Source organism: Hippocampus zosterae, chromosome 5 (genome assembly GCF_025434085.1).
Source record: "Hippocampus zosterae strain Florida chromosome 5, ASM2543408v3, whole genome shotgun sequence".
Classification (NCBI taxonomy): Eukaryota; Metazoa; Chordata; class Actinopteri; order Syngnathiformes; family Syngnathidae; genus Hippocampus; species Hippocampus zosterae.
In genome coordinates, this window is record NC_067455.1 from 4473139 (window position 1) to 4491525 (window position 18387).

General features: G+C 46.5%; 1 long non-coding RNA gene across 1 annotated transcript in view; it reads right to left on the reverse strand.

Annotated features, from left to right (window-relative positions):
- Positions 1-913: 913 nt before the first annotated feature.
- Positions 914-18387, reverse strand: part of LOC127600684 (uncharacterized) — a 75970-nt gene continuing 58496 nt past the window's right edge. The window contains exon 3 of the long non-coding RNA XR_007962385.1: positions 914-2455. This is a non-coding gene — a long non-coding RNA (uncharacterized LOC127600684). The remainder of the gene's footprint in view (positions 2456-18387) is intronic.

An 18387-nucleotide genomic window follows, 5' to 3' on the forward strand; every position in this document is an offset into this window, starting at 1 on the left:
ATTTGGTCATTCGGTGACTAATGCCAACAGAAATGTCAAATTTTGATGCGAGTCCGAGCTTTTGTTTTTTTGTTTCGGCTCATTTTTAGGCCGGCAGCGAGGCCTTGCTTGGCAGTGAGCGTCCACAAAGAGAGCTGAAGGTGACTCACCTTGTCGGCTCCCTTACGTGACCTTCAGGGAGTGTGGCACTGGGAAGGAGGGGTGAAAAGGTGAGTGAGGGAGGGAGGTGCGACACACAAACGCATCAGAGTGAAAAAAATGGAAAAAAACAGGCGCCCCCCCCCCCTCTCCCCTCCCCCAGTCGAGCGAGTAACTGGAGCAGACATTCAGCATGGCTGCTAACGAGCCGGCTGTCTCTCTTTCATTTCGCTCTCTCTCTCTCTCTTTCTACCCATCCCCAAACACACACACACACACACACTCCGTTCATTAAAGAGTCACTTGTGTGTGTCTGTGTGCTGCAGGTTAGCATGAGAGATGCCACACGCACAATGTGAAGACGAAGCCGTCGTAGTGAGAGAAGATCCGTCTTTTCACGTGTACCAAACTGGCTGATGCCTTTCCAACGGCAGACTCTTCATTAGGGACACGGTCTCCAAAAACAAGAGCGAAATAAGGCCGGAGCTGAATATTTGGATTCAATCACACTCACACTCCAACCTTGAACCACAACAGCAAACACGTGCTGTACATTTTGTGCAGATGAAGGCCACCTGGAACAAAAAAAATTGACTTACACAATATTGTGGAGTGACCACATCAGTCTACAAGAAACGCTGGTGGGAATAAATTTATTTTAGTATAAAAAAAATCAAATAAAATAAAAACGAATCTGGAAAAAAACATTAGCATTACCCAATTTAGCATAAAAGTTGAGCCAACACTAACAAGCTCTTACAAAACCATCCATCCATCTTCTACCGTTTATCCGGGGCCGGGTCGCGGGGGCAACAGCTTTAGCAGGGAAGCCCAGACTTCCCTCTCCCTAGCTACTTCTTCCAGCTCTCCCCGGGGGATCCCGAGGCGTTCCCAGGCCAGCTGGGTGACATAGTCTCTCCAGCGTGTCCTGGGTCTTCCTCGGGGTCTCCTCCCGGTGGGACATGCCCGGAACACCTCACCAGGGAGGCGTTCAGGAGGCATCCGAATGCCCAAGCCACCTCATCTGGCTCCTCTCGATGTGGAGGAGAAGCGGCTCGACTCGGTGCCCCTCCCGGATGACCGAGATTCTCACCTTATCTCTAAGGGAGAGCCCGGACACCCTGCGGAGAAAACTCATTTCGGCCGCTTGTATCCGGGATCTCGTTCTTTCGGTCACGACCCATAGCTCGTGACCATAGATCTTACAAAACCATGTAATAGTTTTTGTCTTCTTTTCAATATGATCACTAAGCAGAACTATTTTGCAAACAGAGGTTAGCAAAGCTCACGGGAAAATGTTGCTTTGCTAGCATAAAAGATGAGCCAACACTAGCTAGCCACTGTAGCTCTTAAACAGCAACATGTGACATAGCATTGAGCCGACGCTAGCTAGTTCCTAAACAACATGTAATGCGATTTTGTCTTTCTTTTTTTGAATGAGCGCTAAGCAAGGAAAAAACTGAAGAATATTGTTTTGCGAACAGTTGTTTGTGGTGCCAAGCTATCAAAATGGCATGTTTTAAAATGTTATTAAAATGTTTTGCAAATGCATTAAAGAGTCTTGATAAAGCCCAACATGCTAAATCCACAAAAAGCCTGGAGAGGATATTCGAACAGTTAAGAGCTAAAAAAAAAAAAAAGTGCGAAAGAAATGTTGCCATTGCCAAAGGAGAGGACTCGGCGGAGTCACGAAGGCCCCCCTGGTGTTGGTCCCTCTGGTGGAGCGCTACTGTGGGAGTGCCTAGCTGGAAGAGACTGCAGGCTTGGCTTTGATAACAAGGATAGTTTGATTTAGAGGGCATTATCCTTCCTATTTTTTTCCGGGGGGGGGGGGGGGGGGGGAGTCCGAATAGGCAATCAGAGTTTGGGATGAGGGACGATGAGGGGTGCGTGCCAAGGCATCCATCACGGTGTCGCATCGCGTCGCCGACCCGGCGGCCCGCCCCCAAATCGTGCCATTTCCAACACACACTGTCAACATATGCGCACAAACAAGCATGCAAAAAAAAAAAAAAAAAAGCCCAAATCTATTGCCAAGTGCAGCTCCCCTGCCTGCCAGACACGTTGGTCATGCCACACACACACACACACACACACACACACACACACACACACACACACACACACACAAACTCACTTACTATTCCCTGGGCTGGAGACAGGGAACAGTGTGTAATACATTGCCTGGTGGTGCACTGGTGCTTGTGGGCTGTGTGTGGGGGTGGGGGTGGGGGTGCAGTCCAGTCTAGACGGAGGCGATAGACATCTCATTAGGGCCTCTTCTGCGGCCGCCACCGGCAAACAGCGCGTCCTTGCTCTGGGGAGGTAAAGGAGGAGTGGGCAGTGGTGGGGTTGGGGGGGGGGGCATAAAAGAGGGGCCAGAAGGGGGCGACAATCAAAGGCCGAGTCAAGTGAGGAGACAGAGATGCACATTAGACAATGATAATAGCAATAATTGTCTTGATCTTTCCGGGGAACTACCCCCCCCCCCCCCCCCCGGTTACCGCAGGCACTTTGGAAGGCTCCCGTTCCTCTTCCTCCCCCTCCATCTTTGCCTCCTGCTGCTGTTTCACTCTTAATTAATTTCTCACTACTCAGCAGGGCCCGCAGCTCAGGCTCACAGCGGGCGCGACGGCAGACTGATCTCAGATCTCGGGCGGCGCCGAAACGCCTCGCAGCGGGCCGACGAGGGACGGAGGCGGGTCAAAATCTGATCTCGGGACAAGAAATCTTGTGTCATAATTTGGTCCATATTTTTTTTTTCACAACTCAATCCACTTGGCGAGTCCACACTTGGTGTTAATTTGACAAATTATTGTAAAAGTGCACCTCTCATCCTCCCCTGAGTGGCTAAACGTTTATGTTTGAACGGCATTATGGGGGGGGGGGCGGGGCCTCCTGAAAAGTGGTAATTTTGCAGCTACAGTGGTACCGCTGCTTACGAAATGAATTGGTTCTGGAAGCAATTTTGTAAGTAGAGACGCGTTTTCCATGTAAATGCCCTAATTCGTTCCAAGCCCCCTCCCCCCCCCCCAAAAAAAATCCAGACATAATCCAGGGGCTAATGACGAGGACGCTGTATCGACACATATCCATCTATTTAGCTATCTACACTCGTAGACAGACACGGTAGAGGCCCCTCTTAGCCAATGGGATGCCAGGATGATGCTCGGTAATAGCCAATGGCAGAGCAGCTAGAAGTATGTTGCCTTCAGGAAACTCGGAACTGCGAGTAGCAGTCCATACTGTATCCGTACCTTTCTTAGCTTGAAATTTATTTTGTAACAAGAGACAAGTTTTTCCAATCGAGACGTTTCGTAACTTGAAAATTCGCCCAACGATATGTTGTTTTTTTTTCTGTCTTGCGGCTTTTCCCCGATTTGGGCTCCGATCCCCTGCAATGAAGCGGAGTTGACTTGCGTTTTTGCAATTGTGCTAATAGTGCCGTGTGAAGCGCGGCGTGGAAGGACAATCGGACAAAGGAAGCGAAGAAATCTCCAAGGTCGCTCGGCAGCCATTGCAAAACTGATTGAGAATTCGGGTGGAGGAAGCGCACGGCAGGAGCTCAAGGCCACGTTGTGCATTGTGACTCTTCTCCGGGGAAGCGATTACGTTGGGACTTTGGGTTTCACCTTTAACCACGATGGCCGCCAGTTCGAGGCGTGCGAGTGCTCGCTTCTTTCCCATCTCTTCACTTCACCGTTGAAATAGCACTTTAGCTTCTCTCATTCAGTTCTTTCATTTGCACTCACAAGATTTCCTTAAGGGGTTGTTTCAACAAAAAAAAAATGGATTGGGATGGGATGGGATGGATTTATTATAGATGCGGGTCCTGGGGTTTAACCAACGGATAGGTGAAATGTTACGTTGATGGAATAGATTGGTTACAATGTCAGAGGGTAGAATCAATTGCAAAATATTTAACGGGAGCAAACTACATGGTTAAAGAAGCTTTGGACAATCTTTGAAGAGGTTGACATGAAATATACTGTATTGATATGAAAACCCTGTGTTGTCATATTCCTTCTGTTAGAAACAAACTTTTCGAAAGTGACATTTCAAAGACTCGCGACATGTTTTGTCGAAAATCCGATTTAAATCTTGAGCCAACAGGCCCCTGAATGACACGCCCATAAATAAATATGCCCTATTCATTTCTTACCACTCTGACGTGTGGTACATTTAGCCAATGACATCACATCAACTCCCCTCGCGCCCTTTCAGGTCAAACCCCCCCGCCGAGGTGAACAGCGCAGACGGCGACGGTTCACCGGAACACTGGCCTGAATTGAGAGCCGCTTGAAATATTGATGAGGTCTGCGCTGCGCCGCGTACTTCGGCTCATCTCCCCACTTGGTCCGAGTTTGGTCAATTTTTTGCTTTGAGATGTGAGCCAAAATTGGATTTGTGAGCCACTTTCAAATGAAGTATTTAAGGTACAGTGATGCCCAGGCATGTGGGCAAGGAGAGCCACAGTTTTGGTTTTATGACATTTGACGTCATAAAAAGTTGAATAGTATTCTGAACTCATTTTATTTCAACACGAATGACATGTCGAAGTAAAAATGCAACAAACAACTCGTGAATATTTCATGATTAAAATGCTCTATGACAACAATAATTTCAAAAAATGTAATAGAATGAGATACTCTGTGTATGTGTGTGTAAGTCTCAACACAGTGGCAACAAAAATGAGTTCACCCCGGCGTGAAAATGTCCAGCAAAAGTTCACCAAAGCTTCTCAAGTTGCAGGAAAAAAAATGCATAAAAGTAACACAGGACAATGCATTAAGTTTTGTCCAAAAAATGAGAACAGTCTTTACAAAACAGACATTTGACTTAATTTTGAGTAAAAGGTCAAATTTTCAAGAGATTGGAACAGCTACATATCATACATATTTTTCTTTTCCAAGATGGCGCCCGAGTAGGCAGCCTTCGGCAAGTGCTCTTCAAGAGCCTTGCTTTTTTGTTCTTTTTTGTTCTTTTTTGCTGTTTTTGTCTTTTGTTTTGTCACATGTTGTTTGTTGTTTCATTGTGTGGACCTGATATGGACTGTTTTCAGCGCTTTTTGGCCACGACATTCGTCAAAGGAGCAGTATCTGTGCTTGGTGGTTGCGCCTTCTCGGCAGCACGCCTGTACCAGCACAGATTTGGATTGGGAGGAATGTCGGCGCCATTGACTGTCGGTGCTGGACAGACCTGGGGCGCTTGTGTTTTTTGCGCCAGTAATGGGCAGCATTTTTCACAACCCCGATTTGTTCAGTGGCTATGTCAGCGCTGTTGGACAGTTGGCGTTGGTGCGGCTGGATGGATGGCCGCTGAAGTTGAGGATGAGGAGAGAGGAGCGTTGGCGAAGAGCGCCGATGCGTATTTGGAACCGTGAGTTGCCGCTTGGAATTGAAATGGATTTCCATGGGACAGGAGAAGTGAACCAATCTCTTTTTTCGTCAATGGATGCTACAGCTTCTTGTTGACTTTGAAACTTAGCTTGTAGCCGACGTGTGCACATTTTGAGCATGACGTCTCTGATCCACTGGTTAAAGGACACTTTGATTCTCTCCTCTTTCATCTCAAACCGCTTCAAACAACAAAGCGTGTGACGGAAAAGTGGTTAGGACTGCACGACTGTCCGTGTTTTATGTTGTGTTGTGTTTATTATTTTACTTTATGTTAACTGTTTTGTAAAGCGCTTTGTTACAGCTGCCGCTGTTGTGAAAGCGCTATATAAATCAGCATGTATTGTATTGTATTGTATATCGAAAGTACATTCCATGATATATCTTTACAAATATTTTTTACTAAATTACTTTTGTTATTTTAGTAAAAAATTATTTTTTACTAAATTACTAAATAAAAATGAAGCATGGTAATCTAAAGAATGCAATATTAAATTAAAAATAGTGTTCATCCTGACTACTAAAATATCACAATGTGTAACATATTTTTATAAATAAATCACAAGATAATGAATAGTGAATAATTTTAAATACTAATTATTATTATTATTTTTTTTTTTTTTTGCTGTATTACATTGGTGGGAAAATAACTCCCAGGTCGCCAGAGCAGTGACCTTGGACGTGACCCCAGCGTGACCTCAGTTCGTCTGAAGTAGCCGAGGGTGCGAAAAACGCACTGCTTGAGATTCGTCACATTGGCGTGATGAGGCAACGTACACGGAGACGCCGCGCCGCCCTCAAGCAGGTCGCGCTGGGCCCGCCGTCCAAGGTCAACCGCCGTGCTTCGGCAAGGTCACGTGACCAAAGGTCGCTTGGCAGTCATTAGGAGGAGGGCGAGGACGGAGGGCCTTTCAGGGGCTCTTCAGTGACAAAAGTGACGGGGCGGGCCTCCTTTTGAGGTGACACAACATCAGATGAACAAAATTAATTGAGAAAAAAAACTTACATTTAAAATCACGTCATTTCTGGCTAGATGTAAAACAGAATTTTGAAATCATTTCATTCCCACACAAATGTTTCTGCAAATTGTGATTGCTCGGCCTTGGTCTTAAAAGTCCGGATTATGAAATCTCCTCGATTCGGGTTATTCCCATGCAAGCATGCACATCCACTACATTCCCATCTCTTGAGAATTCCATGAAGGAAGGTTGTCCCACCGACCTTCCCCAAGCCCCCAGCCTCCATCAGCACTTTGCCTCGCCTGTCAGTCGTCTCCGTTCGCAGGCTCGCACGCCAACGTCAAGTCCATGTCTGGGTGTGCGCATGTGTGAGAAAACACGCCTTGACGCCGCGCAGTACGTGTGTTTGTGCTCCATCAGCTGACCAAAAAAAAAAAAACATACAGTAAGAAAAAGATGTTTTTTTATATAAGCAGAAGCAAAGGAAGTTGTTGTATTTGCTACCTGGGCCCTCAGGAGGGACTTACCTGACTTAATCCGTCACTTTGTTGATCATGTTGCAATTAAGAAAACAAGAGATGGGCGAGTACCAATACCGGCCTTAATTTAAGGTATCGAGTAACCATCGAGGTTGCCGATACTAGCCACCAATACTCAAGACAAAAACCAAATCTGGCCTTGAGTAAGTCCTCCATGCCAGTAGTTGGCGCTAGACTGCAGTTTGACACATCATATAGAGGCAATATTTTGTCAATGTGTTCGATGAAATTATCTATATCAAAAAAAAAAAAACTTGAGGTATGGGTACTTGCCACTGTTAGTACTCAAGAGTGAATACTCGTACTAGTACTCGTATCATATGTCAAAAAATGGGATCAAACGTTCCTAATGAAGACCCAGGAATTGAATTTATATTGATGTGTGACAAAAGCAGAAAATCGGAATAAGCAATAAATACACAACATAGTCGCCAGAGATGCTGATGATGAAATAAAATTTTGCTCAGAATAGTTGATCAGAAGATTGCGACTAATTGTATTGGCCCATGGCAGATTAGCCTGACATGGCAACTACTAGACCCTGAAATCTGATTGGACTTTAGAAAAAAAAAAAAAAGCATGAGCATCCCCATAAATGTAAGCAGGGCAGCCAAGAGAAATCGTTTGAAAAAAAAAGTGAACTGTATAGACTGTTGGGTAGAAATGAATATCATTTGACAAAACAAATATCCAAATTTAGGTGGAAAATGTCATCTGACAAATTTTTGGACAATCACTGTCCATGTCCAGAGCGAAAAAAATGACATTAGAATTGCTCCACCCACCAACAGTACATCAGGCACGATGCAATAATACAAAGTAAATACGCTATTGACCTTTTGGAATTGGTCATACAAAGTACAACAAACGAGGCTGCGTCCCGCTAAAGACACGCTCAGCAGACAAAATGGCACCGAGTGGGCCAAATCATTCTAAGTCAAGAATGTGAAGAAAAAAAATTAATATGTGGCTTCCCGCAGCCCGGTAGCCCAGTGGTTAGCACGTCGGCTTCACAGTGCAGAGGTACCGGGTTCAATTCCAGCTCCGGTCTCCCTGTGTGGAGTTTGCATGTTCTCCCCGGGCCTGCGTGGGTTTTCTCCGGGTGCTCCGGTTTCCTCCCTTATTCCAAAAACATGCGTGGCAGGCTGATTGAACACTCTAAATTGTCCCTAGGTGTGAGTGTGAGTGCAAATGGTTGTTCGTTTCTGTGTGCCCTGCGATTGGCTGGCAACCGATTCAGGGTGTCCCCCGCCTACTGCCCGAAGACAGCTGGGATAGGCTCCAGCACCCAAAAAAACAATAGCATCTTTCCTTCATATAATGTAGAGAAGACCAGGCTCCTCTCTCAGCTTCTCTTTTAGTTGTTCTTCCGGAGGATAAAGAATACATGCTTGTGAGTATTGTAATGTTGTCTGTCTACGTGTTGCACCACTGTTTGTATTCAAATGCATGTTGATTCACAGGTAATAACACCACAAGTACTGATGCTAACTGTTCATATATCGATGCTGTTTTGTACGGTTTATCAACATGAAGCTAATTGGCCTTTCCCCAAGGAAAGATGCGTAAGCTGCTTCCTTTCAGCTCATCGGTACGGCACTAATATCTTTCCAGAGGATAAAGAATATATGACTGTGAGTATTTTGCTGCATTTGTTTGCGTTCAATCTGTTGCCACAACATGAATGCTATTTAGTGTTAGCATTAACCTAGCGGACTGAAGTGCTAAGCTATGTGATTGCTTTAAATACAACACTGTAGGTGTAATAGTAAATAGTGTTTCGCATTTAATTTTAGACCAACTGGGAACAACAATTCTCCTTTTTGAAGACTTATTTGCTCTCTGCCAAACTGCTGCTTGTTACAAAGTGAGTTGAGCTGAGTTCACTGCCACCTTACAGCGCACATATCAAAGCAAGTGAGAACCCCCCCCCCCCCAAACAAACAAACAAACAAAAAAATCATCTGATTGACGGCTTATAGGCGAGGGTCACATATTTTGTGATGCCGGTCCTGGAACTTTTTCTGACACACTTTTTTGCCTGCTAGCTCCGGCACATCGCAACGACGGCGACTGCGTTGAAATGTTACGAATGCTTCTAATTGGACACGCACGAGTGGAGGAAGAGAGAGCAATTAGCGCCAAAAGACGTGTGACGTCTTGCCCGTCTGTCCTTGGGCCCCTCCACGCTTTGTCGTCAGCCTCAGTGGCACGCCGTTACTTGCACAATGCAGCGTGCTGAATTATTGATGTGCCCACGTGAAAGTTTGATGGCTGACTCGCGGGCACGTTGGACCGGCAGGAACGCAGCAACGCTTTCGCCCGTCAGACATCTCTCACACACACACGCGCACACTCACGCATTCAGTTCATGTCTCCCACTGGACCGCCTCCATTCTTGTTTCCTGAACTCTAAGAGATTTGTTGGAAGTTTTCTGCAACTGTTGCACATCACACTGAGAATGTGTTGTACTTTTTACCAGTGGTTGGCCCCGGCTCGCCTTCCTCAGTCGGCATGTGTTATTTATTCCACTGTGCCGCGGCCGCTGGTCACCGCCCATGCAGCTATTGAGCAAAGGCACAGAGAGCATTTCTCGAGTCAAGATGATTTTTTTAAAAAAAATCACAATAAGTATGATAACACTAGTCTTATTAATAATTACGATAATCTATATATATATTGCGCGTTGTCCCGCACGCGGTCTGTCCTTCCGTCTGTCCCTTTTCAAAACGTACCTACTTCACCGCGCCGCTCAGGCAGTGGCTTACTACGATCGCGCGGGCATCTTAGCGAAAAAATGTTGTCTACCCACAACCATTGCAATTAAATTGTTAGTTATTTAGTAGAGCTAAACATCTCTTTATTTTCGCGATAAGCAATGAAGATGAACAAAAAGTTGAACCAAGCAACAACACTTTTGTGGGCCGATGGCCCACCTTACCAGCCTTCCGCAGGAACTAGCTGATGAGCCGCCCGGAGGGCGGCGAACCAGCTAGTAAGTCTAATAAAGTAAACGAAGATCCCCCTAATGACTGTTGGACCTTATTTTTCTTTGAAAAGCTCACGTTTGATATTAATTGATGTAAATGGTGGACATTTACACTTTCATTCAACTGGTCAACAGAGATGACTTTGTGTCCCTATTCCCTGAATGGTATTTTGAATGCTGATTTCCAAAATGTCTATGTTTTTGTTTCGGCAGAGCAAGTTCTTCAGATATTTTCAGTTTTGGTTTTTAAGTTTGACCAAGAAAAGCTAGCTTGCGCAAGACAGATTTTACCATGCGTTGTCATTTATAGCTATAATAGAAAATAAAACTCCACCTGTTGCCGAACCTAACCCTTAATTCATTAACGTTAGCATAGATACCTGTATTATTTATTGTATTATAATTATTATGATGATGATGAAAACATGATGTGTTCGAAGGGAAAAAAAACTGACAGATTTGCAATCAATCGAAAAAAATGTTGCACCAATTTGTTGAGCAGTTTTACTTTTAGTTTTATAAATACGTAGATCGAGTTGTAGTTTTTAAAAGGGCACTGGATTTTGTTCACAAAAACGTTTTTTCAATTTTAGCTGCAGTTAGTTCACTCCTTTCAGTTCTCTTGAATAACCTTCGAAATGACCAACCCGTCTCCTCGCGGCTATGCCACGCACCGCACAGGATTTAGGCCGGTCATGTCGATACAGCCCAGAGTGTCTTTTCCCATCTCATATTTCCAAATTATTATGGAGCGTTTAGGCACAAATCCAAAATGACGTGATTTAAGCCATTCGCATTTTCCAAGTTCCCGTAACGTAGCCGCAAACACTAATATGAACACCAAGCAAATTTGTTAGCTCCGACTTTGAAACGGGAGGCCTACTAGCCCGCCTCTAGCATGCTAACAAATAGCTCCAGGCGCCCACTCATGCAAAGGCGTTAAAAATAGAAAACTTGCCAAAGCTTAAGTGCGCCAAACGGCTTTTGCGATACAGCCTCAAGTCATCTGCGTACGTTCTTACAAGTACCGAGACATGGAGAGAAAATAAACGTCCGACTAATTGCGCATTTAAGCGTTCAGCTCCAGTTTTTAGGGAATGTTCTTTAATCCACGAGGCACCCCCCAGTCACACTGCCGTGTGATCCTTTACAGTGGAAATGAGTGTTCTTCGCCTCCAGATTGGAGGCTCATCTTTACCCCCCACCTTCAGCTCAGGACATGCGCGGGCCCGAAATAAATAAATAAATACAATAAAAACTCCACTTGGCCCTGTCGCCGCTCAAAATGGCTCGGAGCAGCGGCATGTTTCTTAACTCATTCACTCCCAAAGAAGAAGAAGAAGTGGAGAAACCTCGAGGGAAACCTGCGAGACCTGCTTGGTCAACAGAAAGGAGAACTACAAACTCAAAGCTAACTCGACTAGCGCGGCAAAGTGAGTAACGTCGCCAGCTAGCGGGCTAGCTTGTTTTGTTGCTTGTTAAATTCCATCAACATGGAATCCAAGAATCGCGTCAAATTTGTTGTGAGCAGCGACCCCTGCGTTGGAGGGGCTACAATCACAACCAATCACGCTAAATGTAAAAGATCTGAAGTTACGTGGAGCTAGTATAGGCCGAAGCTCATCGCTGAATGAGTTAGCTACAAGTTACTAGCTAGCGCTAGCAGCCAAAACCTCAAGAGAAACCTGCGAGACCTGCTTGGTCAACTGAAAGGAGAACTACAAACTCAAAGCTAACTCGACTAGCACGGCAAAATGAGTAACGTCGCCAGCTAGCTGGCTAGCTTGTTTTGTTGCTTGTTAAATTCCATCAACGTGGAATCCAAGAATCGCGTCAAATTTGTTGTGAGCAGCGACCCCTGCGTTGGAGGGGCTACAATCACAACCAATCACGCTAAATGTAAAAGATCTGAAGTTACGTGGAGCGAGTATAGGCCGAAGCTCATCGTTGAATGAGTTAGCTACAAGTTACTAGCTAGCGCTAGCAGCCAATACCTGACCGCTTGCTCAACATTTCAAGACACAGAGGTGAAGTTAAAACAAATGGCCACAAGAACTTGAAAACACCGCAAACTGGGACATTCTTGATTACGTCCTTGGTACGGTCTGTGCGTTTTTAATAGCTTGCAACCGAGGGCTCCTTTGATGTTTTTGAAATGGCCTGTTTCCTCTTGGAATTGACAAAACAATAAAAGAAAAGAAAAGAAAAGTAACTCCTTTCTACGCACGCATACAACAGCAAGGTTTGACATGAATGGCATCCTGATTCTGAGACACAAGTGAGCTCACGGAACAGATTTAACTTGTATCTCAGGGCACCACTGTTCTCCATGACAAATCGACCTGCAGCTGTTTTCCCGAAAACATAATCCCCCACGTAAAACGAGTCACACATTTGGCAACCCAAAACCAAACATATATTAAACGGTGACAAGACATACGAGGAATCGAGATGCCTCCACATGTACTGCCCCCCCCCCCTGCCCCACCCTCCGAAACACACACACTCACACAAAATGGATGCGCGTTCTGCACGCTGCCACCCAAAGGTGCCTGTAGGCCTATTTAAGATGCAGACTTCCATGTCCCAGTAAATGATATTAAAAGTCATATCATGAATAAATCAGCAGGCAGCCTCCTGATGTCTCCTCCATGACACATTCACATACAGGATGCGGGAGGAAGACGAGGGGGGGAGGAAGATGCCATCGTGCCCATCACCACGCTCCCGGATTAGCTCGTGACAGCGCATTATGCACCCCACACCCGAAAAACTTCAACCGTATGCAGCTTGCAAAAACTGAAAGTTATAATTATTATTATTACTATGAGTAGTATTCGTTGTAGTAATCTTATTCAAATAATAATAATAATAATAATCATTGATTCCCCCCCCCATTTTTAAAAATGCTGTTATTTATTATTTTCAGTACAATTATATAACGGGGGGGGGGGCGGCCCGGTAGTCCAGCGGTTAGCACGCCGGCTTCACAGTGCAGAGGCACCGGGTTCGATTCCAGCTCCGGCCTCCCTGTGTGGAGTTTGCATGTTCTCCCCGGGCCTGCGTGGGTTTTCTCCGGGTGCTCCGGTTTCCTCCCACATTCCAAAAACATGCGTGGCAGGCTGATTGAACACTCGAAATTGTCCCTAGGTGTGAGTGTGAGCGTGAATGGTTGTTCGTCTCTGTGTGCCCTGCGATTGGCTGGCAAGAGATTCAGGGTGTCCCCCGCCTACTGCCCGGAGACAGCTGGGATAGGCTCCAGCACCCCCCGCGACCCAAGTGAGGATCAAGCGGCTCGGAAGATGAATGAATGAATGCATGAATTATATAACGGGCGTAAATCATTCGCAAATTTTTGCAATTTTCCGGCCGGCCTTGTTCCTCTTACTAGATGTCTCAGCTCACTAGTACAGTGTCAATATTATTCGCTCTATGCAGAGGATAAAGAATACATGGCCGCAAGCATTGTTGAATGAATGTTGAATGTGTTCTTTACACTCTTTATTTACATCATTACTCTTTTTTTTCAACGGTACAATATTACAGATGCTTAGTAAAAAGCATATATTTTGCGAGTGGAACGGACGAATGGCTTTTTCATTTCGACGGCGAAAGATGATCTGATTTGCAAGGGCTTTGACTTTTTTTTTCGACTAAGACCTCAAGGTGCCACTGCAAATAACACAATGATGAATCCTAGTAAACAAATATCGTACTGACATTTTTTTGATTTGAAAATGTATTTTCGGCACGAGCACTAACACGGCGGATCGTCGAGCTTCTACATATACCCGCATTAGTCGTGACGCCATTTTGCTTCTCACCATCGCCGTTAATGTTGGGCCAGCTACGGCATCGGCCGCCGGCCTCATACACGTGTTAAGCACCGTCCGTTTATTTGGTCAATTATCTTCATGCCGGTGAAGTTTCTGCAGCGGTCTACCTATTAGCGTCTATAATTAAATGATGAGGAGAAAGGTGGGAGGATGGAACAGGAGGCAGACAGAGAAAGGGGGCGGTTGGAAAGCGCGCTTTAATTTGGTTATGATCTAATTTGCTTTGATTAAAAATGTATGCAAATCCCCCTCGGCATCGGGGATCAGTGAGGAGAGGCGACACCTCGCTCGCTCTCGCCTACTTTCTCTACTTTCACTTCTCCTCAAAGGGTCCACCACTCAAAATGTCACGCTTGGGCATGCGCGGGTTGGTTGCAGGCGTTTTCCGCTACCTTACGGCATCTCTCGCCGATACAGCGCCTGACCTCGAGTCCTTCGAGGGGCCCACCCCAGACGTCCATCTCCCCGTCAGGCTAGCGCTCTGAAGGGCACATATCGTCCGTTAGGTTTTTTTTTTTGTTTTGTTTTTTTGACTTCTGCTTCTCAAGCACCGAAAGCTATGCTTGTGCATGCTCCCGGGCATGTGCAACCTTCAGCCAGAGACTCACTTTTGTGTGTTGTAAATATGCGCATATGTGTGTGTGTGTGTGTGTGTGTGTGTGTTTGCCATTGTATGTGGATAAGGAGGCAGGTCGGCTCGCTAACTGCATCGATTTGCATGCCAACCGGCGCGATTCTTGTCAGTCTGCATTTTCTCCCTCCCGCCGCCGTCCGAGTTGAGCGTAATGAACTCGGGTCCGCCCCTGTGCCTAACTCGCTGTTGCTCTCTCAGCAGCTTAATCGTGTCCCCCCCCCCCCCCTCCCCTCCCGCCTCTCTCGGGTATCAGCAAAAAGTTTCCTTGGAGACTTGACGCACATACACACACAAAAATTGACATTCTATACGTAAAATGTTCAACCGAACCAAATGGTTTCATCGAATGATTTTTTTTTTTCACGAGGTGCAGGTATGCGACAATGAATCCACGACTCACCAAGTAATGAACAACTGCTTTTATAATGGATTCATTGACGGATTCAGAACAGAATTTGGGTTTAGCTTTGTCGGCAGAATTAGCAATGACGATTATAGAATAACGGGCGGCCCGGTAGTCCAGTGGTTAGCACGTCGGCTTCACAGTGCAGCGGTACCGGGTTCGATTCCAGCTCCGGCCTCCCTGTGTGTAGTTTGCATGTTCTCCCCTGGCCCTGCGTGGGTTTTCTCCGGGTGCTCCGGTTTCCTCCCACATTCCAAAAACATGCGTGGTAGGCTGATTGAACACTCTAAATTGTCCCTAGGTGTGTGTGTGAGTGCGAATGGTTGTTCGTTTCTGTGTGCCCTGCGATTGGCTGGCAACCGATTCAGGGTGTCCCCCGCCTACTGTCTGAAGACGGCTGGGATAGGCTCCAGCACCCCCCGCGACCCTAGTGAGGATCAAGCGGCTCGGAAAATGAATGAATGAATGAATATAGAATATCCTTGTTTGGCTTTGGTATGTGATTGGCAAAGCAGCTCAAGCTACGACTGAGCCCAGAAACCCCCGCGTGACGTCCACTTGGTCTAATCCGAATGCCTCATTGGAATCCCAGCGGGGCAATTATCCCCCATCATGGCAAGCGCAAGTAGCAGAAAAGAAGAGGAAGTGTTTGATATGGCTCTCTCATTAGACGCAGAAGGTGGATTTGGAGTACAGCGCGGCGGCCGGCGTGCTCATTTGCATGTTGGAGGGTCGCCGGCGTGTCCGTCCGGGCGCGTTTTGCCGTTCGGTCAGCCAGTCAGGCCGCTCGGGCCTCATGTGCGCGTCTCTTACGTAAGCGCGGGGACAGATGCTGAATCATCAGCTGTCGACTGGAATGCCCTCGCTACATACGGGCCTGCGCCGCACTCACACACACACACACACACACACACACACACACACACAGTACTGAATTTCGACAGAAGCTGCAGTAGAGAGCAAAAAGGGTGTGAATTCCCGGCGAAAAATTCTCAACATGGACCCATTCTGGGGACCTTTGGGGAAAAGCACAGGGTACCCGTTTTGGACACTTTGGAGTTGATTTAGAGGGTGTCAAAGTGAGGACCGGCCAAAATGTCCTCACTTCGTCAAAATGTCCTCACTCTTGGTTAAAAACTCATGCCGGTCCTCACAATGTCGTGAGTATAAGAATACACACACACACACACACAGATACTGAACATGTCAAGTCAAGTCAACAAGTCAAGTCAATAGTATTTATAGAGCACTTTCAAACAGCCATCGCTGCATACAAAGTGCTGTACATGGACCAACTTAACATTGGACTTAACTGCAGCATTTGATACATTGGATCACGGTATTCTGCTGACTCGTTTTCAGCACTTGGTGGGCATTGGCGGCAGTGCTCTTGAGTGGTGTAGGTCCTACCTAGCTGACAGGACCTTTTGTGTCAGCCTTGGCTGCTCTGAGTCACGCACAGCTCCCCTGTCATGTGGTGTTCCACAGGGCTCAATTCTGGGGCCTCTGCTGTTCTCGCTGTATCTGCTCACATTGGGTTCCATCTTAAGGAAACATGGTATTCCCTTCCACTGCTATGCAGATGACTGCCAGATCCATGTCCCACTGAGCAAGAAAGACGCCTTCTCATTAAGGCCACTCCTATCCTGTCTGGAAGATATCAAAACCTGAATGGCACGAAATTTCTTGAAATTCAACGAAAAGAAGACAGAGGTGATATTGTTTGGTCCCAGTGGCCCTTGTACATTCCATCCTGTAGACTTGGGCCCCCTGACTCTTTATCTGAAATCAACGGTCTCAAACTTGGGCCTTAAACTGGACAGTGACTTCAAACTCGATCCTGAGAGCAAAATTGCGAGACAAAAGCCGAGGTGACGGTGGCGGCGGTGGCGGCCCAGCGGATAGAGGACCGCAGTTGAAGAAGAAGAGAAGAAGAAGAAGAAGCGAGAAGAAAGACAAAGCGAGATGTTGCCGCAGCTGCCTGTCAAGGGTTTGATGTGCTTTAAAAGCTTTTTTCATGTTATGCAACTTTGAAGACGACGCGTTTGATGTTTACTCTTCCCTCTCAAGTTTGTTAGCTATTGGCTAAATCTCGCTAGCACCTCAATGCAACGTATCCGATTATCCTGCTTTTGTCAGCCTTTTGTTTTTTTTGTGGTAATTCAAGGACAGCTCCAACAAAAAAAAGTACTCACACTATGTACTTAGGCCTGGTACACACATCTTGATAGATTCTGTTACAGAGCCAGCGCATAAAGACAAAAACAAAACGAAAAACAGGAATTTAAGAGTTTTGGTCCGCTCCAATAATCTCAACAGAGACACGGGTTCTGCCATATCACGGCTTGTTTGGCTGGCCCCCGTGGCTGTTGGGGTTTCTGCTACAAAGACAACCAAGTGCGACTTTCCCGTCCCGAGTGTGACTTTGCCGTCTTGCCGTCTGTGAATTGTGGGCAGAGACTTTCACGCGCACCGTCTCTCGCCGCGTCTCCACTGTGAAGTTAACTGCTCCATTTTTGAAGCGACCTTTCCCAATTGGCATGAAAGTCATTCTTATATTCATTTCCAACCACGTTCGGATGTCGGGAAATGATCATGGTGCCCAAAAAACAACAAGGCGCCCATGTCTTGACACCGACTTACCCGCCTTGACAAAAAAATATAAAAATCACGAGTGAAATATCGACAGACCAACTATTTTCTTTTGTTTCACCTCATTGGTGCCCCCACCACCCACCCCCCCTCACCGCCGCCTCCAATTTCGCCCCCCGCCTCCCCTCAGCATGGGTGATTCATTTGTCCCCGGCACATTATTGAGCAACAACGCCGGGCTCACCGGCGTCCATATTGCCACAATGTTGAGTGTTGGGGATTTCATATCAATGCGTTTTCCGCGCACTCTTCTTCCAGCATCATGCCCTTTGTCGTCGAGCGCCCCCGCCCTGCCGCACCCTCCTCCCTCATTTATTTATCCTCTTTTCCTTCCAATACCCACCCACCATCCTCTTTCCTCTCCATCCCTCTCTCTTTTGCTCTCTCATCAGACGGATGTAAGAATAGAACAGGGGAAGCCCTCTCACCTCTCCCTGCATGCCGGCTAATTAGCATATTCATGAGGCAGCTCATAAATTATACATGAGATCCGGAGGGGGGAAAGAGAAGAATGAGACGCCGAGACACACACACACACACACACACACACACACACATTCTCTCACACAAGTTGCCATATGCGTGCGAGCACGTGCGCACACGCACACACACACACACACACACACACACACGCACACACACACACACGCACACACACACACACACATCCTTCGTTCGTCTTTCAATCACACAACACAGACGGAACCATGCAGACAGGTAATTGGTGAGAAAGAGTGTGTGGCGGTACGAGGAGACGCCATGCGCAACATCGAGAGAGGGAAAGGGGAAAAAAAAAATGCAGTAACACACAAATACACTTTTTGGAGCTGCAGGTAAGGT